The sequence below is a fragment of the Pongo abelii genome, chromosome 15, assembly GCF_028885655.2.
Source record: "Pongo abelii isolate AG06213 chromosome 15, NHGRI_mPonAbe1-v2.0_pri, whole genome shotgun sequence".
Classification (NCBI taxonomy): Eukaryota; Metazoa; Chordata; class Mammalia; order Primates; family Hominidae; genus Pongo; species Pongo abelii.
This window is the reverse complement of record NC_072000.2, coordinates 78,077,645-78,094,604: the sequence shown is the minus strand read 5'-3', so window position 1 is coordinate 78,094,604 and position 16,960 is coordinate 78,077,645.

The window sequence follows — 16,960 nt, the reverse complement described above, 5'->3', positions numbered from 1 at the left end:
GGGGCGGGGTTTGGAAGCTTAGGGGAGATTCCTGGGCGCTCCACGTTTCCGGGAGAAGCAAGGGAAATGCGGGACGTCAGGAAAGAGTTGCTAGTCTGGGCAAAGTGCATTAATAACTTAACCGAGATTGGTTCCTTGTAGCCGCCCCTACTGCCTTGACCCAAAGAACAAATCTTGCAACCTTGACCAGTGAGTTCACATTTAGCAGTCCGTGAAGAAGTTTTATTAGTTTTGTGGATTTCTCCCTGAACCTCGATTGGGAAATTATAGTGAGACACGGACTGTCAAGCCTACTCCTTGTTTTATAGATGAGGAAACTGAGTCTCGGAGAGCTGATGTGATTGGACCACCTACCTTTCAGCTGGTTAGGGGCAGTGCTGGGATAAAACCCCTTTCTCCGGACCCTAATCCAGGGCCCCTCTGCGCCTCTTTTATTTCACGAAGAATACCAAATTCCTCCAAGATTACCAGTGTGGGCTGATTTCTCAATTTCATTCGTCGTTAGTCGTCTCCTTTTGTGCTGGACTGGGTTGAGAAAAGTGTATACCTAGGACAGCTTCGGATCCCCAGGGACTTCAAACCCTAAGAAAGATCATCTGAATTAGGCAGGTATAAGAATTGCTTGTATTCATGTGGGAGCTAATAGCTCAACACAAGTCATGCATGGAGTAGCTGAAAGATGACTAGGTTGGTGAGCAAGGGAATAGTGATCAAACAGGTTGGAGTTCCTGGTAGCTTTATGTCTGAATATTTTTGCTTCTTTGGGAAAGCTTCAGGAAGGACTAGGAGAATTACACTACTTTGCAAACATTTTCAGACAGGAGCTAATCTCTTTTATCTGTCATGGACAGGTAGACAGACCTTCAATGCCTTTTGTAATGACTTAAACCAAATGATGAAAAATAAAATGCTCAAATAGACAAAAAGTAGTAGTATAAAATAAAGGTAATCTAGAATTTGATTTACAAGAAACACTCTTTCAAAGTAGAAAAGAAGCCCTGCAATATTAAATTAGTTTTGGGGCTGGACGCAGTGGCTCACACCTGTAATCTCAGACCTTTGGGAGGCAGAGGCAGGTGGATTGCTTGAGTCAGGAGTTCAAGACCAGTCTGAGCAACGTGGCGAAACTGCGTTTCTTCAAAAAATAAAAAATAAAATGAAATTAGCCAGGTGTGGTGGTGCTTGCTGGTAGTCTCTCAGCTGCTCAGTAGGCTGCAGCGAGCCTTGATCACACCACTGCACTCCAGCCTGGGTGACAGACTGATATCTTGTCTCAAAAATTTTAAATATATGTGTATTAATTAGTTTTAGCTCTCTTGATTCTAGGGTCTGTGAACTCCTTGTAACAAGTGTGATTTTTCTCGCCAAAATGAGTTCCCAAAAATTCAAGAGATGAGTAGAGGATTTATAGGTACATTTTAATCCACTTTATCCTCTTCTTCTAAATTTTCTCTAACACCAAGGATTACTATCATTTACATAATGTGTAGTATGAGTTGGATAATGCCTTATATGATTTTTTGTCTACATGATTTAATTTTCAAAACAGCCCTATTATTATTATTACCATTTTACGAATGAGGAAACCGAAGTTAAGCCAGTTAAGTACTAAGTCAGGTTAAGTAACTAATAAGTAAAGGAGCAAGTTATCCTGCCTGAGTCCAAGCACCTGACCCTTTGTTATATTTGCCATAAATCTGGAATTCCCTACTCCTCCCTCTTTGCAGAACTTTGTACTGCCTCCTTCTCATCATTCAAGCAATTCCTGAGAATCATTTTCTTTTTTTTTTTTTTTTTTTTGAGACAGAGTCTCTCTGTCGCCCAGGCTGGAGTGCAGTGGCACGATCTCGGCCTACTGCAACCTCTGCCTCCCGGGTTCAAGCAATTGAGCCTACTGAGTAGCTGGAACTACAGGTGCGTGCCACCACACCCAGCTAATTTTTGTATTTTTAGTAGAAATGGGGTTTCATCATGTTGGCCAGGCTGGTCTCAAACTCCTGACCTCAGGTGATCCACCCGCTTTGGCCTCCCAAAGTGCTGGGATTAAAGGCGTGAGCCACCACGCCCAGCCCTGAGAATCATTTTCTAGACTTCACTAGAAGGAAGTGTCAATTCTTCTCATATCCGTCTTATCAAAAAAAAATACATAGTATATATTGTTTCATTCAAGCATGATAAATATAGGCCAGGTGCAGTGGCTCACACTCATAATTCCAGCACTTAGGGAGGCGAGACAGGAGGATCACTTGAGGCCAGGAGTTTCAGACCAGCCTGGGCAACATAGGAGACCCCTATCTCTACAAAAAAAAAAAAAACAAAAAAAGAAAAAAAATAGCCAGGTGTGGTGGCACACACATGCAGTCCCAGCTACTCAGGAGGCTGAGGCAGGAGGATCGCTTAAACCCAGGAATTCCAAGTTGCAGCTAGCTGTGATCTCATCAGTACATTCCACCCTAGGTGCCATAGTAAGACTTTGTCTCAAAAAAAAAAAAAAAAAAAAAAAAAGCCAGGCACTGTGGCTCAAACCTGTAATCCCAGAACTTTGGTAGGCCGAGAGGTAGGAGGATCAGCTGAGCCCAGGAGTTCAACACCAGCCAGGGAACATGGCAAAACCCACCTCTACAAAAATTTTTAAAAATTAGCCTGGTGTGATGTGCGCGCCGGTTGTCTCAGCTACTTGAGAGGCCGAGGTGGGAGGATCACTTGAGCCCAGGAGGGCAAGGCTGCAGTGAGCTGTGTTTGCACCACTGCACTCCAGCCTGGGCAACAGAATGAGATTCTGTCTCTTAAAAAAAAAATGCATAATAAATATAAATACCTGGCCGGGTGCAGTGGCTCACGCCTGTAATCCCAGCACTTTGGGAGGCCGAAGTGGGCGGATCATGAGTTCAGGAGATCAAGACCATTTTGGGTAACACGGTGAAACCCTATCTCTACTAAAAATAAAAAGAAATTAGCCAGGCGTGGTGGCGGGTGCCTATAGTCCCAGCTACTCAGGAGGCTGAGGCAGGAGAATGGCATGAACCCGGAAGGCGGAGCTTGCAGTGAGCAGAGATTGCGCCACTGCACTCCAGCCTGGGTGACAGAGCGAGACTCCATTTCAGAAAAATAAATAAATAAATAAATAAATAAATATAAATACTTAATCTGATATGTTTGTATACTCATTCATTAAATTATTTTTTAGTTTTTTCATTCATTAAATTATTTTTAAATGAAAATAACCTCATATGATAGCAAATTACTCAGGAGAAATCATTCAAGTTTGACCAGCCTGCATGGTATATGACACTTAGTGCAACATCAAAGATTATTTGATGCTAAATAAAACATTTTTCCATGGAGGTGATAATTGTTCATAATGACACAAATTCAAACCCAAACATACATCCTAAAGAAATAACAGAACAAAGTAGGAGATAAAAACCACACCTGGCTGGGCTCGGTGGCTCATGCCTGTAATCCCAGCACTTTGGGAGGCTGAGGCGGGTGGATCACATGAGGTCAGGAGTTCGAGACCAGCCTGGCCAACATGGTGAAAACCTGTCTCCACTAAAAATACAAAATACAAAAATACAAATACAAATACAAAAAATTAGCCGGGCATGGTAGTGAGCACCTGTAAACCCAGCTACTCAGGAGGCTGAGGCAAAAGAATGGCTTGCACCTGGGAGGCAGAGGTTGCAGTGAGCCCAGATCACGTCACTACACTCCAGCCTGGGCGACAGAGCAAGACTTTGTCTCAAAAAAAAAAAAAAAAAAAAAAACTGCTGTAACTGAATCCTGTGACACTCAAGCTTAAATAAATGCTTTTTCAGAAAAATTTAGCATTTAGAAAAAGGTCATATTTCTGCCTATTACAAGGTAGGTTCTCTGGAAAGCAAACTCTGATGGGGAGTTTGGTATGCAGGATGTCTATTAGGGAATACCTTTTGAATCAATACCTATGGGAGGAAGAGGAAGAAAGCAGGACTGGGCAACAGGAGAAGCTGAACTCCCCGGGGAGCTTGGAACTAACATGGCCAGTCAGAGTTGTCCTCTGTTGGACCTGAATTTTCTCCCACTGCTTTTAGTTAAAGTCACTGTGGGTAATGTATCTCAAAATTGCAAAGCATAATTTTCTCCCCTGTACCTCCTATTGGTATGACTGATCTCTTTAGGGGCTTGAATGCTATAAGCTCCCTATTTCACAGCTATTAAATAAAAGCTTATTTATTTATTTATTTTAATTTTTTTTTTGAGATGGAGTCTTGCTTTATCACCCAGGCTGGAGTGCAGTGGCGGGATCTTGGCTCACTGCAACCTCTGCTTCCCAGGTTTAAGTGATTCTCCTGCCTCAGCCTCCCAAGTAGCTGGGACTACAGGCACCCACCACCGTGCCTGTATTTTTGTATTTTTAGTAGATACTGGGTTTTACCATGTTGGCCAGGCTGGTCTTGAACTCCTGACCTCAAGTGATCCACCTGCCTTGGCCTCCTACAGTGTTTGGATTACAGGCATGAGCCACTGCACCCCGGCTATATTTCTTCCTCCACTTCTGCCAGTAAAATTTAGCTCCACTAGCCTACATTTTACTTATAATGCTGACTAATGAAATCCGGAGCCTGACCTTAAAAATGCCAAGTCTTCAAAATTAACAAAAAGAGTCCCAGAAAGAGATGAATGAGATTTCTTCTCTCCCCTGCAGTTACTGATGAAGAGCGACATTTCTGTATCATAAAATCATTTCAAAGACTCTAACCATATAAGGTGTTAAATTAAGAACATTTATATGATTACCAACTTGTATGGATATTTATAAATGTGATCAACATTTTTTTTGTTCTCCATTAATGTATCTGTCCTTTGAAGTATAATTTCAGAAAAGAGAGCTTGAAAACTCTTAGAGGTTTAGAAATTCTTGCATGCCAAGTGAAAATAACCTTGAAAGAAAAACTTTTGAAGATTGGCTGTTGTATCGTTATCTATCGCTGCAAACAAATTACCCCCAAAATTTAGTGGTTTAAAACAATGAACTTTTCCGTGGCTCATGCTTGTAATCCCAGCACTTTCTGGGGGCCGAAGCGAGTGGATCACAAGGTCAGGAGTTTGAGACCAGCCTGGCCAACACAGTGAAACCCCGTCTCTACTAAAAATACAAAAATTAGCTGGGTGTGGTGGCAGGCGCCTGTAATCCCAGCTACTCAGGAAGCTGAGGAAGGAAAATCACTTGAACCCAGGAGTCAGAGGTTGCAGTGAGCCAAGATGGCACCACTGCACTCCAGCCTGGGTGACAGAGCTAGACTCCATCTTGAAAAACAAACAAACAAACAAAAACTATGAACTTTTATTATATTGTCTCAGAGTTTTGAAGGATCAGGAAGCCATGCACAGTTTAGCTGGGTAATTCTGGCTCAAGGTCTCTGTAATCAAGCTGCCAGTCTGGACTGGGCTGTGGTCTCATAAGAAGACTCAGCTGGGGAAGAATACACTTCCAAGCTTGCTTTCTTTTCTTTTCTTTTTTTTTGAGACAGTCTTGTTCTGTTGCCCAGGCTGGAGTGCAGTGGCACAGTCTCAGCTCACTCAAATGATTCTTATGCCTCGGCCTCCCAAGTAGCTGGAATTACAGGCGCATGCTACCATGCCTGGCTAATTTTCATATTTTTAGTGGAAACAGGGTTTCACCATGTTGGCCAGGCTGGTCTCAAACTCCTGGTCTCAAGTTACCTGCCCACCTCGGCCTCCCAAAGTGCTGGGATTATGCATGAGCCACCACGCCTGGCACCGTGCCTGGCATATAAATCGTATAAATATTGTACTTAAAAAACTATAGTAATCAAGGCATTGTGGTGTTGATGCAAGGATAAATAGATCAATGGAAGAAAAGAGTCTTGAAATAAACCCTTCCTACATTATAGTTAATTGATTTTTTACAAAGGGGTCAAGACAATTCAGTAGCAAAATGATAATCTCAATAAATGATGCTGGCGCAATTGGATATCTGTATGCCAAAAAACAAAAGCAAAACCCCAGAAAACAAAAACAACAAAAAGAAACTTGAAACTTTGCTCACACCAAATACAAAAATTAATTCAAAATGGATTATAAACCAAAACCTAAGAGGTAAAAATATAAAACTCAAAAAAAAAAAAAGACACCAAAGGCAGAAACCATAGAAGAAAATGTGATAAATTAGAATTTATCAAAATTTAAAACATAAAGTACCTTAAGAAAATGAAAGGGCCATGGGTGGTGGCTCACACCTGTAATCCCAACACTGGGAGGTCAAGGCGGGCAGATTGCTTGAGTTTAGGATTTCTATACCAGCCTGGGCAACATAGGGAGACCTTGTCTCTACTGAAATTCAAGAAATAATTATTAATAGCTGGGTGTGGTGGTGCAGGCCTGTAGTCCAAACTTACTCAGCAGGCTGTGGTGGAAGGATCATTTGAGCCTGGGAGGTTGAGGCTGCAGTGAGCCTTGATCATGCCACTACCTTCCAGCCCAGGCAACAGACTGTGACTCTCTCTCAAAAAAAAAAAAAAAAGAAAAGAAAAAAGAAAATGAAAAGATATTCCACAGACTGGAAGAAAATATTTGCAAATCATACATCTGATAAAAGGCTTATATTGAAAACACAAAAAGAACTCATAACTCAATAGTATGAAGATAATTATGAGATATGGCTGCTGAATGTCTGAATAAGAAGATAAAAAAACAAGGATATATGAAGACAATCAACCCAATTAAAAAATGGTCCCAGGAGAGGCGGAGCTTGCAGTGAGCCGAGATCATGCCACTGCACTCCAGCCTTGGCGACAGAGCGAGATTCCATCTCAAAAAAAAAAAAAAAAATGGTCCCAGGGGCTGGGTGCGGTGGCTCACACCTGTAATCCCAGCACTTTGGGAGGCTGAGGCAGGTGGATCACTTGAGGTAAGGAGTTCCAGACCAGCCTGGCCAACATGGTAAAACCCCCTCTCTACTACAGAAAAATATGAACATTAGCTGGGCGTGGTGGTGCACACCTGCAGTCCTAGCTACTGGGGAGGCTGAGCCAGGAGAATCACTTGAGCCCAGGAGGCAGAGGTTGCAGTGACCCAAGATCAGGCCACTGCCACTCCAGCCTGGGTGACAGAGTGAGACTCCATCTCAAAAAAAAAAATGTTTTTTAATGGTCCCAGTCCAGTGCGGTGTCTCACGCCTATAATCCTAGCACTTTGGGAGGTCAAGGTGGGAGGATCACTTGAGGTGAGGAGTTCAAGACCAGCCTGGGCAACATAAGATTCCTCTCTCTACAAAAAATGTTAAAAATTAGCCAGATGTGGTGGCACGTGATTGTAGTCCCAGCTACTGGGTAGGCTGAGACAGGAAGATCACTTGAGTCCAGGAGGTCGAGACTGCAGTGAGTGAGCTATGATTGTACCACTGCACTCCAGCCTGGGCAACAGAGGGAGACTCTGTCTCTCTAAAAATAAGTAAATAACTAAAGTAAATCTTAATGTAATTATGTAATTTTTGGACTTCAGTTAACAGTAATGTGTCAATATTGGCTCATCAACTCTTTTTTTTTTTTTTTTTTGAGACAGAGTCTCACTCTGTCACCCAGGCTGGAGTGCAGTGGCGTGATCTTGGCTCACTGCAACCTCCGCCTCCTAGGCTCAAGTGATTCTCCTGCCTCAGCCTCCTGAGTAGCTGGGATTACAGGCATATGCCACCACGCCCAGCTAATGTTTGTATTTTTAGTAGAGACGGAGTTTATCTCAGTAAGACTTTCAAGCTCTGTGGTCAGGGTTTGAAAAGCATTAGATATGCTGGGTGCAGTGGCTCACACCTGTAATCCTAGCACTTTGGGAGGCCGAGGTGGGAGTTTCATTTGAGCTCAGGAGTTTGAGACCAGCCTGGGCAACATAGTGAGATCTTGTCTATACAAAAAATGAATAAAATTAGCCAGGCATGGTGGCGTGTACCTGTAGTCCCAGCTACTTGGGAGGCTGATGTAGGAGACTCGCTTGAGCCCAGGAGGTCAAGTCTGCAGTTAGCTGTGATCACCCCACTGCACTCCAGCCTGGACGACAGAGCAAGACCCTGTCTCAAAAGAAAAAAGGGAGGAGGGGGAAGAAAGAAAGAAAAGAAAGAAAAAGAAGGAAGGAAGGAGGAAGGGAGGGAGGGAGGGGAAAAAAGAAAAGAAAAGAAAAAGAAAGAAAGGCAAAGTATTAGATAAGCAGTTGAGAAAGGAGCTGAGATCAGGAATTCAGTTCTGCATCTTCTCTGTGACTTCTCATTCATCTCTGGGTCAGTCATAGAGTCTCTCTTGTCTTAATTTTCTCATCTGTGAAATGGCTACCCCTTTATTTACCACCAGTGGTATTGGGAACCTTAATCAACATTTAGGAAATAATATGTAATCCTTATAACATGAGACCCATAATTGAAAGACGATACCATTATCATGGCCCATTTCATTTTATCTGGATTTTTTTTAACTAAGTTGGTTTTACATTTTGATGTGAATTTATATGCAGCACCATTGTTAAATTGAGTGTTGATTTTCGCTCCCCAGAGAGTTTTCTCCTTCAGTAGTGGAAAAATGAAGTGTACATTATTGCAATAATAACACCCTTACTTGTGATCTTGACATTTCACAAGATTCTTTTTTTTTTTTTCTTGAGATGGAATCTTGCTCTGTCGCCCAGGCTGGAGAGCAGTGGTGCCATCTTGGCTTACTGCAACCTCTGCTGCCAGGGCTTAAGTGTTTCTCCTGCCTCAGTCTCCTGAGCAGCTAGGATTACAGGTGCATGCCACCATGCCCAGCCTTTTTTTTTTTTTTTTTTTTTAGTAGAGATGAGGTTTCACCATGTTGGCCAGGCTGGTCTTGAACTCCTGACCTCAAGTGATCAGCCTGCCTCGGCCTCCCAAAATGCTAGGATTACAGGTGTGAGCCACAACACCCAGCCTCATAAGAATCTTGATACAAGAGTTGGGCTAAATTACTGCTGAGAGGAGAGACCTTCAGAGTAAAAGCATGTGCTGTAGGAAAAAACTTAACTGCTGTGGTTTGCATTTTCCTTTTTCCACGTTCAATTCTCGAGAACCCAGGAGTAGATAAGGCCTAGCATCATATAGGTTCGAACACTTCTTTTTAATATAATAGCTGCTGTTTCTCCTCTAGCTGCTCCGCCAATCCTATGAGACTCCCTTCTTATAGTCCAGGGGGCACTTCCTGATATCTGGCCCCAGCTATTCCCTTTTTCTTGTTGGCTACTGAAGAAATAGTGGGCAAGAGCTTGTGGTTTAGATGAGCTGCCAATCCATACCTCAGCGTGCATTCTTATCAACCAGTCTCAATTGTGATGACTCTTGGCAAAAGCTCTTTAATTTCTGTCTCCCATTGATATTTGCTACCACGCTCTCCTGCTGTGGCCAGAATTCAGTCCTAAGAAGTTACCACATGTGACTGGGTGTATTTTGTTAAATAATAACTTTATTTATATGTATACATCCATATGATGATGTAGATACAGATCATAAACACTACTCTATGCCATATATATATATATATCTGCACATGAGTGGTTCAAACTCTTTGACATAAAAACGTATAGAATTTGGGCACAGTGGCTCATGCCTGTAATCCCAGCAGTTTGGTAGGCCAAGGTGGGAGGATCACTTGAGGCCAGGAGTTCAAGACCAGCCTGGGCAAGAAAGTGAGACCCTGTCTCTACAAGAAATTTTTATTACTATTTTTTAATTTTGTTTGAGACAGGGTCTCACTATGTTGCCTAGGCTGGTCTTGAACTCCTGGGCTCAAGTGATCCTCCTGCCTTGGCCTCCCTAAGTGCTGGTGCTGGATTACAGACATGAGCCACTGCCCTCAGCTCTACAAAAAAAAATTTTTTTTTTTGAGTCGGAGTCTTGCTCTGTCACCTAGGCTGGAGTGCAGTGGCACAATCTCGGCTCACTGCCACCTCCACCTCCCGGGTTCAAGCAATTCTCCCTGCCTCAGCCTCCTGAGTAGCTGGGATTGCAAGCACCCGCCACCATGCCCAGCTAATTTTTATATTTTTAGTAGAGATGGGGTTTTGCCATGTTGGCCAGGCTCATCTTGAACTCCTGACCTCAGGTGATCCACCCACCTCGGCCTCCCAAAGTGCTGGGATTACAGGCATGAGCCACCATGCCCGGCCAACAAAAATTTTTTTAAAAAGGTTAGCCAGGCACCTATGGAGGAGACCGAGGTGGCTATGGAAGCAAAATTGGAGGAAGAAATGACTACAGAAATGATCAGTGCAATCGACCATACTGATGACTGTTTTGAATGTTCGTTTGTCTCTGACATGATCCATAGTGAAATTGCCAGAGTTTTGCCTGCTGCTTTCCTCGTGGCCTCTTCTTGGGTAGTGAAATTAAGTGACATTTGGAATTTTTTTTTTTGAGACGGAGTTTTGCTCTTGTTGCCCAGGCTGGAGTGCAATGGCGCCAGCTCGGCTTACCGCAACCTCAGTCTCCCAGGTTCAAGCGATTCTCCTGCCTCGGCCTCCCAAGTAGCTGGGATTACAGGCATGCACCACCACCCCGGCTAATTTTGTATTTTTAGTAGAGACGGGGTTTCTCCATGGTGGTCAGGCTGGTCTTGAACTCCCAACCTCAGGTGGTCCACCCGCCTCGGCCTCCCAAAGTGTTGAGATTACAGGCGTGAGCCACCGCGCCCGGCCGTGACATTTGGATTTTTATTTGAGTGGGAGGGCTGGGACAATTTTTCTTTTAGAAATGTTAATTGAGATTTCCCCTTTTAGTTTCCAACCTTCTCCTCCTCAACCCTTAGAGCTAAATGTGTTGTAAAATATTGCCAAAATGAAAAGTGTTTTGTAATACTGCAATAATGGCTGCTTGTTTTTGTGGAAAAAAAAAATGGTTAGCTGGTGACATGTGCCTGTAGTTTCAGCTACTCAGGAGGCTGAGGTGGGAGGATCCCTTGAGCCCAGGGGTTGGAGGTTGCAGTGAGCTATGATCGTGCCATTGCATTCCAGCCTGGGCAACAGAGCAAGACCCCATCTCAATAAATGAGTGAATAAATAAATAAAAATTTAAACATAAATAAATAAAATTTAGCAATTTACATTTCAAAGAACAACCATCAGTTTGGGAAAAGGCCAATTTTCTCCAAATAATTATTTTACAGTATGGGCAATTGTTTCTCATCCTGCTTCAGTGTTTATCATGACAAAAATAGTTTTACAAAAGATGTAGAGATTTGTATTTTTAGTAGAGACAGGGTTTCACTGTATTGGCCAGGCTGGTCTCGAACTCCTGACCTCAGGTGATCCACCCACCTCAGCCTCCCAAAGCGCTAGAATTACAGGCATGGGCCACCATGCCTGGCCCATTCTCCATTTCTTCTGATCTCCTTAATAAACATTGCTGTGAACATACCTCTTTCAGTTGATTTCATCATTTCACCAACCTGAACACAAAATCCATTAGGCTGGTATTACAATAATATCCTCTGACAGATAGCACAGTGCCACTGAGCAGATGTGTTGGGTTGTGTGGGAGGCAGAAGATGTACCTTGGTCGGGGTAGGAGAGGGCTGTGCATAACAAAATCAGAAATGAAAATGAACTGAAAGGGGTGTCAAGTGCAACTAGTCTAAAACACAACGCGCAACCAAATCCTTGACAATAGTAGGAAATTACTTACAGGGAGAACGTTCAATTAAGCCACTATTTTCAGGAACTAGTTGAAAAAGGACTAATAAGCATCCAACTGCTGAACATCATCTTGAGAAACAGCTAAATGACAGGTGCATCACCAAAGTGGGTAATGAACACATGAATAAAGATGTAAGTGTTTTGTGTGTCTGAAGTTATATTGCTGTGAGTAAATTATTAAAGAGTTTTATACTTTAAGGCTCAGCAAGAAGAAACTCTTGTTAAGTAGCTCTTTAGGGGACAGTGGGTTTCTACTGATCATGTAGTCAATCAACATGGCTATGTTCTTTTTTTTTTTAATTTGTGTGTGTGTGTGTGTGTGTGTGAGACATAGTTTTGCTCTTGTTGCCCAGGCCAGAGTGCAGTGGCGCGATCTCAGCTCACTGCAACCTCCACCACCTGGGTTCAAGTGATTCTCCACAGCCTCCCGAGTAGCTGGGATTACAGGCGCCCATCACGATGCCTGGCTAATTTTTTGTATTTTTAGTAGAAACAAGGTTTCATCATGTTGGCCAGGCTGGTCTAGGACTCCTGACCTCAGATGATCCACCCACCTTGGCCTCCCATAGTGCTAGGATTACAGGCATGAGCCACCGGGGCTGGCCAAGGCTCTCTATGTTCTATGGTGCCTGCGCTGCTACAGTTGCTGAAATCCTTGTCTTACTTGCCTGGGGCACACACAGTCCCCACATACCAAGCATATATGTACACACAGTACCTCACCTCTTACTGTAAAGAACAGCACAAAATCCAGCTCAAGGCATGTTGCATCATTGGAACACCTGAAAGCTTGCTGCTTCTTCTTCCTGGATTGACTTTATTAAAGTCAGCCTCCCTGGGCTACCTTTAATTCTGCAGCTTGTTTAGACCCAGAGATCTGACAAGACTTTCCGTAAATCCAGCTGCTTTGGTGCTTCCCAGGGGTCAGCCTGTGTGGGCCTGGTACACAGGTGGCCATGCTTGTGAGATCGATTGAACTTATCTTTAAAAAAAAAAATTGTCTTTTTCATTTATGCTTCTATAGGGGAGAAAAGTAATATCTTTCCTCACTCATTGCTAGGTTCATGGCTGACCCCCCTATAACAAAAGATAGATTAACAAGAAAAGGGAGATAATCTTTTCTGTTCTATTTTACCAGGTCCTTAGGAGAATGTAGGAGGTTTGCGATAGAAATGCAAGGAGGAGAGAAGGAAAAGTTTCAAGAGTTTTACAGAAGTGTCTTTAAGAAAATTGAAGGGGGCCAGGTGCTGTAGCTCACGCCCATAGTCCCAATATTTGGGAGGCCAAGGAGGATGGATCACTTGAGGCTAGGGCACCTGTAATCCCAGCTACTCAGGAGGCTGAGGCAGGAGAATTGCTTGACCCCAGGAGGCGGAGGTTGCAATGAGCCGAGATGGCGCCACTGCACTCCAGCCTGGGCAACAGAGTGAGACTGCATCTCAAAAAAAAAAAAAGAAAGTTGAAGGGAACATATTTCCTTCAGTCTTGGCTTCCTGGCAGGGCCCCAAGGAGGTGGCAAAGCCAAAGGGCCCCAAGGAGGTGGCAAAGCCAAAGAGAGGAAAGGAATTGGGGCCCTCAATCTTGCAAACAAGTCTCATGTCCCAAGTGGGCGTAGAAACGAAGGTGTCAGCAGATCTGAAGGGGCTACTGGGAAAGGGACAATGTCTCCGCAGGGATCTTCAACAGCCAGGCAGGACTCAGTGTCAGAAGGCCACATTCAACTTGGAATTGGGTAAGATTGTGGAATCTTTACCTGATTGCAAAGTGCCAAACATTAGGAATGACCAAAGTTAAATATTTGCCTGCCTGTGCGACTAGGGCACAGAGGCAGAAACTCAATTGATATGGAAAACAAAATACCTGTTCTGCAGGTCTGGCCCTGGGTACTGAGACTGGTTTTCTCTGTGCATTCATCAGTGAAGTTATGTAGCTATAGCTCAACTGGAACTACATTTCCCAGAATTCCCTCCCACATAGTGTATGAGTTAGGCTTGGCTACAAGTGAAAGATTCCATGCAATTTGGACGGCAGAAGTGAAGCAGTGGCCATAATGCTCTGAAAGCCTCACATACATCGTGACTGCCCTGCTGACTTCCCTTGTTGGTGTGGGGCAGCAACTTGGCCCACCATTCCTCCAGTTCCCATCTCAGGGATGCTTCCTGGGATGCTTCCCAAATAAACTACTTGCATTCAAATCCCCCCCGCTCCTTTTTTTTTTTGAGACAGGGTCTCTCTCTGTCGCCCAGGCTGGAGTGCAGTGGCCGGATCATGGCTCACTGCAGCCTCGACCTCCCGGGCTCAAGCAATCCTCCTGCCTCCGCATCCCAAATAGCTCGGACTATGGGCATGAGCCACTACACCTGGCTGATTAAAAAAAAAAAAATTGTAGAGACAGGGTCTCCCTATGTTGCCCTGGCTGAGTCTCAAACTCCTGGGTTCAATCAATCCTCCAGCCTCAGCCTCCCAAAGTGCTGGGATCAAATCCTTATCTCAGGGCTGGCTTCTGAGAAAACCCAAACTAAAACAGACCTCATAAGATGGAACAATGGACTGAACTTGATTAAGTTAAATTTATTTATTTATATTTTATTTTATTTTTTGAGACAGGGGCTGGAATGTCAGTGATGTCACCCAGGCTGGAGTACAGTGGCGTGATCTCGGCTCACTGCAACCTCCGCCTCCTGGGATCACAGGTGCCCACCACCACGCCTAGCTAATTTTTGTATTTTTAGTGGAGACGGGCTTTTGCCATGTTGGCCAGGCTAGTCTTAAACCCCTGACCTCAGGTGACTGATCCGCCCACCTGGGCCTCCCAAAGTGCTGGGATTACAGGTGTGAGCCACCGCACCTGGCTGGATAAAGTTAAATTTAAAGATCTGACCAGCTGGGTGTGGTGGCTCACGCCTGTAATCCCAGCACTTTGGGAGGCCGAGGTGGGCAGATCACAAGGTCAAGAGATTGAGATCATCTTGGCCAACATGGTGAAACCCCGTCTCTACTAAAAATACAAAAATTAGCTGGGCGTGGTGGCACGTGCCTGTAGTCCCAGCTACTTAGGAGGCTGAGGCAGGAGAATTGCTTAAACCCAGGAGGCAGAGGTTGCAATGAGCCGAGATTGCGCCACTGCACTCCAGCCTGGCAACAGAGTGAGACTCTGTCTCAAAAAAAAAATAAGATCTACCCTTAGATTCAAAAACTAACTTCACGTATAACAAGGAGATACTCACACCCGAGCAGTTGCCGGTCTTAGAGTTGGAGCAGGCCTCTGGCTGTGCCTGTGGGGAAGCTCAGGGGTGGTCCCAAGGGTCCCAGGTTTTCAATAACTTTACATCCTGTTCAGCTATACCAGATGAATAATTGTTGTTTGTGTTTAAGATGATGCTGAGCAGATAAAGAGACGCACACCAGTGTCACCCTAATACATCTGAGCCCCCATCTCCTTCCCAAAGCCTACATCAGTGCTGCATCTTGGTCAAAAGAAACGCCAAACAACTTTGAAAGTAACAAAGCCTGTACTAAATCTCTTTCAGGCTGGGCGTGGTGGCTCCCTCTGTAATCCCAGCACTTTGGGAGGCCGAGGCAGGCAGATCTGTTGAGCCCAGGAGTTCAAGACCAGCCTGGGCAACATGGCGAAACCCTCTCTCTACCAAAAACAAACAAGCAAAAAAAACCATATATATATAACCATCCATTTATATATATATATATAAATTAGCCAGGTGTGATGGCATGTGCCTGTAGTCTCAGCTACTTGGAGGCGGAAGAATCACTTGAGCCCAGGAGGTTGAGGCTGCAGTGAGCGTTGATGGCACCACTGCACTTCAGCCTGGGTAACAGAGTGAGACCCTGTCTCAAATAAAATAAAAATAAATCTCTTTCAGAAGGTTGATTGATGAAATTGAGAAAGGAGCTACCTTACTGAACCAACAGCAAGTTCTCTAGCTTCAAAATTCCACCCTTAAGGAAATTGTTTAAATCTTTCTTCAGTTCCCCAAAGGCTCCAGCGCCCCTGTGGGTGCATGGCCCCAAGTCCCAACCCCAAGTCCGCACTGGTCCACAAATGTTGGAGTCTCAATGACTCACAAACCAAGAGTTTCCTCAAGAGGTTGGGGTTGGGGAAAGAATGGGATTGGGAGGGGACAGGGAGAAACTGACTAATTATACCTCAAAAATTATTGTCCCTGTCATATGCAAAAATTAATAGTTTAAATGATCATAAATTCAGGATCCACCACTCCCTCCTTACCAGCTAAGCCTCCTCTCAGGGAGAATTAGCATAGGGTAATAGGAACGGACTATTAGAAACAACTCAGTTACCCCTCACTTCCTGCTGGGAGCCAGTCCCTTATTCAGATAGGTATTTTAGGCAGGGTTGCTAATGACCTCCAAGCCCATTAGTGACATTCTTTATGTTGGCTTCACATGCTGATGCAGGTGATGTGACTGCCCCTGGCAAGATGAGAACTCCTCTCTCTGCCCTGGCACAGCTGCATTAATGTTCTTAGGTAGCCTCTACTATTGTGTTGTAGACTTAAAATCCAGGCTAGTAAAAAGGGCTTCAGAAATTGGCCGACCACGCAGTCCTTTCCTATTTTGTTCTTTTCTGCACTGATGTATGAGTAAAAGTTTACGTGGTTGACACAGCGCCCAAACTCCATTTTCTCTGCTAATGGAAGAGAGTAGAAGGGAAGAAAACACAAAACAGGCCCTGTGTGCACAGCACACACACTGTCATTCTCACAGGGGCCTCCCTGGCTTCCTGGGCAGCTTGCCTCTTGAGGGGAGAGCAGGGCCCCTGGTCGTGGTGCCAGGAATTCCTAGTTGCGTCAGAAAGGGCAGCCGCTGCCCATGAAGGCTGAGCAAATTCCCCGAGGCACCCAAACAGTGGGCAAAGGAAGTCGGAGGTGGTGGGCCCCTGCTGCCTCCACCCCTCCCACTTATAAAAACACAGGCAACAAGCCATCAAAAAGACATTTTCAACCAGCAAAGCCCTAATATCCAAAATGCATACTCCAATGAATCAATAGGAAAAAAAAAGCAACCCACTAGAAAAAAATAGACACTTCACAAAAGAGGAAAAATATATTTAAAAGACGCTCAACTTCATTAATTAGCAGGAAAATGCAACTTAAAACAATAAGATGTCTTTACGCCTGATGATATCAAATGATAAAGAGGATGTGTAACAATGGGAACTCATACATGGTTGGGGAGGGAATACACTGGATTCAGTCACTTGGAAAACTATTTGGCAGTATCTAGCAAAGTTGAT